Source organism: Anabrus simplex, chromosome 4 (assembly GCF_040414725.1).
Source record: "Anabrus simplex isolate iqAnaSimp1 chromosome 4, ASM4041472v1, whole genome shotgun sequence".
Taxonomy (NCBI): domain Eukaryota; kingdom Metazoa; phylum Arthropoda; class Insecta; order Orthoptera; family Tettigoniidae; genus Anabrus; species Anabrus simplex.
In genome coordinates, this window is record NC_090268.1 from 314,370,527 (window position 1) to 314,382,758 (window position 12,232).

The following is a 12,232-nucleotide window of genomic DNA, read 5'->3' on the forward strand; positions in this document are numbered from 1 at the left end:
ACTAAGAACTCGTCTCAATCGGCCCAGCAAGTTCAAGGCCAACCACTTTTCTCTGTTTGTTTGTTTGTTTATTTACCAATGTATGTATGTATGTCAACATTGTACTATGTCAACATTGTACTATGTCAACATCATACCATGAAAATTTACTCAATAAACGGGGTGTTTGGGGGGACCTCTGCCCTGGGTGGGGTGCTCTGCGGACCTCCTCTGGGGTCCGTGTTGTTGCTGCGGTTATCTCTCTGCGCGGTCAGGTATTTACTAACAGGGCCGATGACCTCGATGTTAGGCCCCTTTAAACAACAAGCATATTTACTAACGTATTCAATTCAATTTATTGTATGTACAAGACATACGTCCAACTTGAATTATTTCATCCTCACAACTCTACTTCCTTACTACATGGCCCAAGAGCTACACGCATAGCTGAAGGCCCACCCACTCCTCCACGAGGTCTGGGAATGAAATAACTAATTTGATTGAATTTTTCCTATTTCAGTAGTGATGAATATAACACAAGCATTTTATTGAAGTTTTATACGTGTTAATAATGATGATGTGATGATGATGATGATGATGATGATGATGATGATTGCTGTTTTAAGGTCATCGGCCCTTAAAAGCGCGTGCCTTTTGTTTTAACTCGTAGTGAATAAGAAACAAAATATAAATTGCTCGAACACACGTAAAAAACCAAAACCACATGCAGGGTAGAATTGAGGAACTGCCAAAATGCGTTCAAGGTCAATGTCTAGAGTTTTAACAAGCACGTCTTCCCTGTGCTGTGTTCAGCTTTCGGCACGTACAAGTCACTCGCGCACTGAAACTCTCGATTTATAATTTTTGTTACCGGTACTTCAATTTCACTGCTTGGATTTATGAGAATATCGAACTATCGGGACTCAAAATACTATATCGATACTGTACTGTACTCCCAAGCCATTACGGTGCAGAAATGGCGTAACATCTGACATACCAAAGCGAAACTCGTAGCAATTGTTCACAGTGACCACCCTGGGCTTCTCTGCAGGCTTCACTTCTCCGAATGCAGTTGCGACGCATTCGAGACAAGGAACCTGTGTTGTTCAGAATATCCTCTGGTGCCGGAAGAATATGTTTACGGAGGTCATCCGAAGTGGTTACTTCAGTTCAGTATACTTTGTGTTTCATGTCCCGCCAGACAAACAATCCACTGGAATAAGGGCTGGCCAATTGATAGTTCCACATCGTCCTGTCTACCGTTGAGGAAATGTCTGCACCATCGTGTAAAATCCACGTGGTTCGGCGTAGTCGAAGCGACACATCCTCTGAAAGCTCCAGTAACGTACTGCCTCTACAGGAGCAAGATAACATTAATAAAAAGATGTAACCGACCTCCAACTACACCCATCCAGATGTTAATTAGAACCGGTGCTGGAAATCGCCTTGTCCTATTGAATGGAGATGTTCCACAGCTCATGAGTGGGGTATAGTGGGTTCGAACCCCTCTGTTGGCAGCCCTAAAGATGGTTTTCCGTGGTTTGCCATGTTCACACCAGGCAAATGCTGGGGCTGTAACGTCATGAAGGCCACGGCCGCTTCCTTCCCTCTTCCTTGTCTATCCCTTCCAATCTCCCCATTCCCCCGCAAGGTCCCTGTTCAGCATAGAAGGTGAGGCCGCCTGGGTGAGGTACTGGTCATTCTCCCCAGTTGTATCCCCCGAGCCAATGTCTCACGCTCCCGGTCACTGCCCTTGAGGCGGTAGAGGTGGGATCCCTCGCTGTGTCCGAGGGTAAACCTACCCTGGAGGGTAAACAGATTAGGAAAAAGAAGAATAAGCCTTCTATTAGAAATGCCTGGCGGCAATTCCACAGTAGACCGAGCTCGATAGCTGCAGTCGCTTAAGTGCGGCCAGTATCCAGTATCGGGAGATAGCAGGTTCGAACCCCACTGTCGGCGGCCCTGAAGATGGTTTTCCGTGGTTTCCCATTTTCACACCAGTCAAATGCTGGGGCTGTACCTTAATTCAGGCCACGGCCGCTTCCTTCCCACTCCTAGCCCTTTCCTGTCCCATCGTCGCCATAAGAGCTATCTGTGTCGGTGCGACGTAAACCAACTAGCAAAAAAAAATCAACAGTAGAAATTTTTCCTTCGAGCAATGTTCACGCATGGTTGCAACTACGGTTTTTGAAATCTGTCTCATTAATAACAATATGACTGAATACTTACAGCTTTTTCTTTCAGTGTCCACCGTCATTTCATTGACCTGAAAAGTTTATGAATAAGCATATACAACTCGCATTGTCTATTGTCAGAAATTCATCGTAGTTTGTCGCAATAACAGCACCGAAATGTTGCGCTCATTTTTCATTTACTTATTAATTATTTCCTTTCATTTTGTCAGCTTGGATCACTGAGTAATGCCATTGACGTCTTATAAATCACACACACCTACACAATACTTGATTCGCATGTATGTGCTGGTACGTATCTTCGAGGTCACTGTAAGGATTCTGTGTACATTTCATACAGAGTACCCTAGACCGGTTTTCAAGTACAGCAAGTGGCTGGCACGTGAGTCATCCTCTCCTACTTGCCAAGCCTTTAGGGGAAGTGCACAACAACATGCGTTGGCCTGCGATAAGAAACAGGTTCAACAAGCCCTATATTTTGCTACTGTACTTCCACTACGCGTGGACAGAATTACGTAACCGGCATACCCTGCTACGGCCGTTCAAAACACATTAGGTCCTGAAATATTTGGCTCAGTTAAGGGCAAACTAATAGGACAAGGTAAAAATTACATAGCATATATTGTGATATGTCTTTTTCTTTGCCGACTAGCTTAATATCTGCACGTATACCCCTAACACCCTGTATAGGGCTCGGATGTTTAGGAAAAGTCATATTTCTTCTTTGTCTCTATTTTGTTGCCTGACTGGATTTTGGTGCAATTCAGGTGAAAATTAAGTTATTTTTATTTGTCATATAAATGCATATTTTGGCTATTTCTTGTCATAAGGTCATATTTTGACCCATTTTCGTAGAAACGTCATATTTCTGTCCTATTTCGGCGGTCTGTCGACAGATGCAACTGTGCTAAATCATCTTCAACTTATCGAATGCGAACTAGTGTTCACAATACTGCTTCTCGGCATCACATCTGCAGTTAATACAAGTGGAATACCGTTTGTATAGAATGAAGGCCATAGACTTCACTGCTCCTTTTACATGATTTAAATTTGCACCAATAATCTTGTGACATAGAAAGGAGCTTCTGTTCTTACAAGAATGTGTTAAGTGATAATCGGAGGTCTTTCGCGCCTGGTGATTTGAAGATGAATCTTTTCATACATTTCAGTTCCACCCGCGGAGAAGAATGAAAAAGGTATGTTAGTTTGCACTATAGGCCCTGCCGCCTTACCATAATGTATTGAAGGAAATCTACTTAATTCCTTTCGTGGTACTCAATTAAAACTGTTAACGCATTTAATAATATTAATGAAATCTGGGCTTGAACGTTCCAAAATATTTTTAAAAAATAGATTGATTTCTAGTTTTCTCGTATTTTAAACCACCCTGCAGGGTGCAAACAAGTTTTGATTTTTAAAATGTTGTGTAATCTGATAATCTTAGTACCGGTACTTTATAGGTATGTATTCACAAATGTTCGATCAGTGAACCAAGGACAATAGACTGTGAATAACTGCTAAACATGTACATTCAGAAAATCAGCCTAATATGAAAGTAAGAATAAAGAATTAACAAATATGTATAAAAGTAATTGCCCTTTTGAATTATAATTTATTAAAAAATGTCCAAATTTTTATTAATCATTTTCCGGTCATATTTTGTAATTTTTACGTCATATTTATCCACTTTTGAGGTCATTTTCATCACTTTTGAGGTTATATTTAATCACTTTTTAGGTCACATTTGCTTGCTTATTTGGGCTATTTTTAGGTCTTAAACATTCGAGCCCTGTCATATCTATTCTCTCTCTCCCACGCCTCTGCACACCTGGATATTTCTCAGGGAAGTATTACATACGACAAATAAAAGAAGATTCAAGTTCAAAATATAGTGGTTTCTTCCTCGTGAAACCGCACTGAAGACCACTAATGACAACATTCAAATGTCCTTGCAGTGGTATCTACGGCACAGATGTTCATTGCACATGTTATGACGTGATGGCCCTGAGGTATAACCACGACCAGGATCTAGTCCTCCTTATTGAGCATCAAGATTAAATTAATCTTGTAATTTTCGAGTAAGGTACTGGGGACCAGAGTCTGATAACGGTGACAGTGGTCTTCGGTTCGAATATGTTTTGGTGGAGTTTTTTTCTATTTGTTTTACGTCGCACCGACACAATCGGTCTTATGGCTACGATGGGATAGGAAAGGCCTAGGAATGGGAAGGAAGCTGCCGTGGCCTTAATTAAGGTACAGCCCCAGCATTTGCCTGATGTGAAAATGGAAAACTATCTTCAGGGCTGCCGACAGTGGGATTCGAACCCACTATCTCCCGGATGCAAGCTCACAGCTGCGCGCCCCTAACCGCACGGCCAACTCACCTAGTTTTGGTGGAGGTACCGGGCGAGTCGGCTTCACCGGTAAGGGTGTTATATTATAACTGTTAACACCGTGATGAATGGGGGTAAAATTTAACTACGGATTTCTTGTCCTTCGTAAAAGGCGACTGAATTCGACGGCTCACCAGAAGCTTGAGGTATGAGCGATGCTAGAAATGCAATCCCTTATGCAGCTTGTCCATGCTATGAGTGGTATAAAAATGTCAATCATAGGGGCGGTTGGCTCGTGCATTTCAGTGTGCTTGGCAGACTGATATATATTAGCAACCTTTTTGTTCGGTGAGGAAAGCAACGGGAACTACCTCACTTCCTAGTATGCCTCTCCAGTGGAGCCTAGGCCATCTATGGCAGCTGATGGCGGAGTTGTTGAAGATCAAACCAGCCTCTGGGCTGAATACTCAACATCATACACATATAAAACTGCCAAAAAATGAAATGAAATGCCACAGAAAATCATTTCAGGAATGCCCAGTAGTTCAATTCCATTAGCGCGGTCCAAGTAGGGTAGTGTTTTACTGCACCGAGCAAACCATCTTTTACAGTTGCCAGATAGTTAGAGCTGGTCAAGGAAGGTTAGACTGGAGAGATGAAAATCATACATGGAATTTAAAAAACAAGATGCAAGTAAAAGGAAACAACATGTTTCCGAGTCGTCAGGAGATATTCACGATTTCGTTTAACAATATAACATTGCCTAAGGTGACGAAGATCCAGAAATAAGCAAGATTACTATTTGTAGCGCATCAAGATAATTACTTCGCAGATTGAAAGTGTGTTAATGTCACTGTAGCCAATTTTAATGAGTAGGAGTAGTCACTAAATTGAAAATATTCAGACATTGTAAAGCAGGTGGAATTAACTTTCTGAAAGGAGCAAATTTTAGCGGTTATATTCAGGACTTTGAAAAGAGTGATTACATCATCATCATCTTCATCATCATCATCATCATCATCATCATCATTTGTTTACCCTCTAGGATCGGCTTTTCCCTCGGACTCAGCGAGGAATCCCACCTCTACCGCCTCAAGGACAGTGTCCTGGAGCTTCAGACACTGGGTTGGAGGATACAACTGGGGAGGATGACCAGTAACTCGCCCAGGCGGCCTCACCTGCTATGCTGAACAGGGGTCTTGTAGAGGGATGGGAAGATTGGAAGGGTTAGACAAGGAAGAGGGAAGGAAGCGGCCGTGGCCTTAAGTTAGGTACCATCCCGGCATTTGCCTAGAGGAGAAGTGGGAAACCACGGAAAACCACTTCCAGGATGGCTGGGGTGGGATTCGAACCCACCTCTACTCAGTTGACCTCCCGAGGCTGAGTGGACCCCGTTCCAGCCGTCGTATCACTTTTCAAATTTCGTGGCAGAGCCGGGAATCGAACCCGGGCCTCCCGGGGGGAGGCAGCTAATCACACTAACCATTACACCACAGAGGCAGACTAAAGAGTGATTACAAACGCATTTTGTACCTAATTTCAAACTACCGTACAGTTAATTGAAATGCGCCGGGCTCAGACGGTAGCTGCCTCTCGACCGGAGGCCCCGGGTTTGATTCCCGGCCAGGTCAGGGATTTTTCTCTCGGCCTGAGGGCTGGTTCGAGGTCCACTCAGCCTACGTGATTAGAATTGAGGAGCTATTTGACGGTGAGATTGCGGCCCTGGTCTCGAAAGCCCAGAATAACGGCCGAGAGGATGCGTCGTGCTGACCACAATACCCCTCGTAATCTGCAGGCCTTCGGGCTGAGCAGCGGTCACTGGCAGGCCAAGGCCCTTTCAAGGGCGTTAAGTGCCGTGGGGTTTCAGATGGTAGAACAACCAGGCTCTGTACATCACCGATTTGTTTGCACGTTGGAGACATGAAAGGAGACTTTTTTTTTCTCACCACCTCAGGCAGGTCTTATGGCGACGATGGGATAAGAAAGGGCTAGGACTGAGGAGAAAGCTCTTTTCTCTTTTGCTAGTTTACCGCCTCGCACTAGCACATCTATGGTTACGATGAAGCAAGGATGGGAAAGAGCTAGGATTGGGAAGATGGCGTCCGTGGACTTAATTAAGGTACGGACCCAGGATTCGCCTGATGTGAAAATGGGAAACAACGGAAAATCATATTCAAGGCTGCCGTCAGTGGAGTTCGAACCCATTATCTCCCGAATGCAAGCTTGAAAGCTACGTTATCCATACCACCCTTTGTCATTCCCTCGGTAAAGAATACTTCTTAATTGTTTAAAGTTGCATGCCGGTTTAGTTGTAGGCTTCGTACTCAGGAGTCTGACGTTCGAATCTCGGTCGATCCTAGGTTGACATTTTCATCTCAAAAATAACGTGGCATCAGGGAGAGCATCCGGCATTAAACTTCCAATCAAAATCAGCCTACTTGGCTCCAGCGATCTCAGAAATCGTTGGAATAAGCTGCAGAAAATGTTTAATATACCGGGTGAATCAGCAGCCCCAAATTCTTCATATTTATGCAACCCGCAGTTTATAAACTAACATGAATACATCTCCCCTCTAGTCAGATAATAAGCTATTGTGTAGGTACTCTATATGGCTTGAAGTACTTGTATTCGTTGTTGATAAACCAGCGATAATGATGTAATAATGAACGAACGCATAGAACCGTGCTACGCACATGTAAGAGGAAGACACCTTGTTAATCAGAAGCCGGCTCCATGGCTAAATGGTAAGCGTTCTGGCCTTAGGTCACAGGGGTCCAGGGTTCGATTCCCGGCAGGGTGGAAAATTTTAACCATAATTGGTTAACTTCTCTGGCACGGGCACTGGGTGTATGTGTCCTCTTCATCATCATTTCATCCTCATCATGACGCGCAAGTCGCCTAAGGGAGTCCTATCGAAAGACCTGCGCCTGGCGAGCCGAACATGTCCTCGGACACTCCCGGCACTAAATACCATACGCCATTTCATTTCAGTCAGAAACCGAGTTGACGCATAAATTCTACGGTATAAAGATATCTGTACGGAACTTCTTTGTGTCCGCGGAGGTTAGTGACCTGTTTGGTGTTTTGTGTTCGGAGTTCAAGCCTCGTGGTGACAAAATGTGAGCCGCAAAGCGAAGACAAGAAGTAATTATGATCACATATCACATTTGACGTGCTATATTCTATCTGCATGTTAGATAGCCCTCTTAGCGGCGCGCAGTTGTGAGCTTGCATCCGGGATATAGTGGGTTCGAATCCCACTGTCGGCAGCCCTGAAGATGGTTTTCCGTGGTTTCCCATTTTCACACCAGGCAAATTCTGGGGCTGTACCTTAATTAAGGCCACGGTCGCTTTTTCCCATTCCTAGGCCTATCCCATCGTCGCCATAAGACATATCTGCGTCTGTGCGACGTAAAGCAAATAGCAAAAAAAAAAAAAATATATGCCCTCAGGGGGATAACGTACTACCTCTCCTGACAATGTTAATTTCCTCAATTTTAGGTACATTCAGATTCAAAACACCTAAACCTACAGGTTAGAAAATTTGCTACATTGAAGAATAAACAAGTGGCTATTAGTTTGTGCTATGAATTTCTTTCTGAGATCCTTTAAATATTTACTAATTTTATTTTCATTCGTCCACAAATAGGCCTAACAAACAACGCTCATGGACTACGAGATTCGAACCCAAATTCGTAAAAATGCTATTCCCGCACTCACCGACCGTAAGACACAGACGTAATGTTTCGTAATAGCTACTTGACACGACACAATTTTCAATAATTGTGAATTTCCCTAAAACAGAGGGTTATTGGGCCCCTAAGCTACATATCAGTTTAAACCATTAGAAGCGTTCTTTTTATCTCTCTAAGGCACAAATAAATCGGAGATATACAAAGCATAGTGCATCCTTGTCACTTCGGTGATATTTGAAGGTGTTGAAATACGTCAGTCTCGTATCAATAGGTTTAAAGAAACAGTGAGATAAGTCGTAATATAGTAGGTGTACTTGGAAAGTGTATGTAGAATGCATGAAAGGAAAGGTTAAATTGAAACATTAAAGAATTCCTGTGACAGCTCAGCGTCTCTGCAAACCGTAGTTAATAGAACGTTATTTCATTAACCTACAACCTGTTTTCCAGTCATTGACCGGGTCAGGGAGGTAATGAATGAAGCAGATATAGGCTATTGGTACGATGGGGTCGCCATTCCCAATGTGATTTTGTACCCGCCTCCCCTTTGTCCAGCACAAATCTCACATGGAGTGACCGGGATTTAAACCACGGTATCCAGCGGTGAGAGGCCAACGCGCTGCCGTCTGAGCCACGCAGGCTCCCTCAGTAACATAATATTATTAAACTAAAATGTGAATAGGGCCTAATGGCCTGGTAATTTGTTGAGGAATGTAGGGTCAAATAATTATGTATATGAACGTATAAACTGAGCCGAACAAAAATAACTAATGGAACTGCGTAATTGTTGTGTGTCATTCACTGCAGAAGGCCATTTCTCATATCAATAAGAATACATTTGAAAGAAATTCAATAGACTTTCATCAATCGTCTAAATAATTTAATGCATGAACGATGAATGGAGGAGAAGCACCAACAATAACAATGTTAAATCCAGGATCAATACAAATTGTTGTGGAGGGGTTTCCTTTTCCATGGGACGAGTTAAAATTCCCTTTTCCCAGTAGAAAGAGAGAAATGAAGAACTAGTTGGCTACGCGGCATAAGTTGAGTAGCTGAAGGCATACTTTGGAGAGATTCTGGGTTCGAACCTCCTACATTGGTAGAGAGAAGCTCTGAACTCTTTTCCGTTGTTTTTACTCTCCGAATGATACGAATGTCAGAGATATAACCACCTTATTTAAAGATACACAAGATACTTCGCAGTCCTACGTTTTTCCTAATCAACATCGCGGAAAACCTCCCTTTGTTCTTCCGATATCCAATGGTTAAGAGAAGAAAATCCAGAATATAGAGTGACTAAGAGACATTCCTCTGGGGCTCTCAATTTCGGACCGTGGACTGGCAATCATGGAGCCCCAAGCTGAACATGGATTTGCTTCCACCTGCTTCTGATAGACAGGGGCCGCCTGGCCGAGGCGGTAAAGGCGTGCTCGGTTCGCCCGGAAGGACATTGGTTCGAATCCCCGTCAGGAAGTCGTAAAATTTAAGAAACGAGATTTCCAATTCCGGAGGTGCATATGGCCCTGAGGTTCACTCAGCCTACACCAAAAATGAGTACCAGGTTAATTCTTGGGGGCAAAGGCGGCCGGGTGTAGAGCTAACCACTCTACCCCATCACGTGCCGCGGTTAATAATGGTGGAAGCCTTTACCTTCCACTCCTCCAAGGGCCTTCGTGGCCTTTACGGAGGTGTCTTCGTCTTTTTTGCTTCTGATAGACTCTCGCATTTCATCTTTCCTACATCACCTTTCTTGACAAAGTTTACTTGTCTTCCAACCCCGACGGTATTGCGTTTGCGAGGTCTAGGTTGTCTTTCATTGTCACGCCTTTCGTGGTCCTAATTTTCCTTTCTATATACTTTTATATTTCGGAAGTGGGGGTGGGGGTCTTTTTTCATTAGAGCTAGGAGAGGGTGGTTATCTATTGTATTTTTCTTTATAAAAATCATCACCCCCCTGCAGGAGGGGGAGTAAAATACATATACAGTATACCCTGCCTGTCGCAAGAGGTGACGTAAAGAATAACTCTCAACTTAGAAGTTTGGGTTCGTGACTAACAAGCTCCTAGCTGAGCCTGACATTGCTTCCACTTACATGCACCAGCATCTTCACTTTGAAGTTTCCTGTCCGACCTTTCTTGGTCACTTATTGTTTTTAACCTCGGCGGTATCGTGTTTTGCGAGACCTACGGAATCTTTCATGTTTTCGTCCCTTGGGGTCCTTCCCTTTCTTTTGTCCATTTCGTTAGTCCGGCTCCATGGCTAAATGGTTAGCGTGCTGGCCTTTGGTCACAGGGGTCCCGGGTTCGATTCCCGGCAGGGTCGGGAATTTTAACCTTAATTGGTTAATTTCTCTGGCACAGGGGCTGGGTGTATGTGTCGTCTTCATCATCATTTCATCCTCATCACGACGCGCAGGTCGCCTACGGGTGTCAAATCAAAAGACCTGCATCTGGCAAGCTGAACTTGACCTCGGACACTCCCGGTACTAAAAGCCGTACGCCATTTCATTTCATTTCATTTCCATTTCCTTATTCTTTGAATGGTTAGTCCTCTTCCTTTTCCTTTTCTGGTTGTTATTATTAATAGAGGATAGTTACCAAATTGTTCTCCCTCTCAAAACGGTAGTCACTACCATCAGTAATACCACCAGCACCACCAACAACAATAACAATCATCATCCCTATCCAGATGCATTAGCTCCTAGAGTATCTTGTCCTAGTATTTAAAACCTGGTTTGAGGGTGAGAACGGAGTTCCCTCAGCCTCCTGGTGACAGCTTAGGAGCTATTTGATATGGCAGGCAGAAAATTCAATCGTGAAAGGCAAAATAGTATAAGGATGTTGTTACGCTGATCAGGCGACACTCCACTACCTGTAGGACATCTGACTGGGCTGCTCTATCCTGGACAGGAATAAAGATCCTCAGGGCTGTTATCAATATTAATAACATTGTACAACATCGCTTAGCGTTTAGTATACCTTGTAATATGGTCAACATTAGGGTTACACTTGAAAATTGAGCCATAAACTGTCAGACTGCACACATCGTAAAAACAACCATGTAGAAAACGAAGAGAACTTCAGTTAATAAATTAAGACTATTCAAAGGTCATTTTGCACGACTCAGTTTGCAATCCTAATTGGCACGTTTCTCAACCTTGCCATTATATTTCCAGGAGATTTCGCCTAATAACCTACGTGTTTTGACAGGATCAGTTGATCACCATCCACCGAATACAATGGATCTATTGCGAAAAAGGGACAAAATTCTACCTTGGGTTGTGAATATTATAATATACACACAATGCACCCTGTGTGTTCCAATTCTCATGGCCATCGTGGCCTTGAACCGTGCGTACGGAAGTGATGAAAGCTCAGAACTTCAACATAATAAATGCGCGGGTTTTGTAAAGTACAGTAAATTACCGGGGAAATTAACAGTCCAAGGAGCTAGCAGATGATAGTGTGTGAGTGGGAGACAGAAGGAGCTTATCTAATGTTTGCGAAACTTGTACCACCGTTACTAAATTGTAGATAGCATTGTTGCCACTCTGGACGACTGTAGAGGTAAAAAATGTTCGAATACAAGTATCATGTCAACTACAGAATAGCAGTAGTTTGTGCATCTGGGAATATTATATTCCATGTGGTTACAGTTAGCAGATAAGCACCGGCTGAAAGACGTTTCTTGATATAGCACCTTGCCAGGAAAAATACACCTTTAATAAACAAAACTAAACCGAGCTCGATAGCTGCAGTCGCTTAAGTGCGGCCAGTATCCAGTATTCGGGAGATAGTAGGTTCGAACCCCACTGTCGGCAGCCCTGAAAATGGTTTTCCGTGGTTTCCCATTTTCACACCTTAATTAAGGCCACGGCTGATTCCTTCCCACTCCTAGCCCATCATCGCCATAAGACCTATTTGGTCGGTGCCAAAAAATTCAACTAGCAAAAAAAAAAAAAAAAACACCTAAAAATCAAAATAACAAATGCTGGTGTGTATCAACGATGCAATCAGTCCATGGATCATTGAAA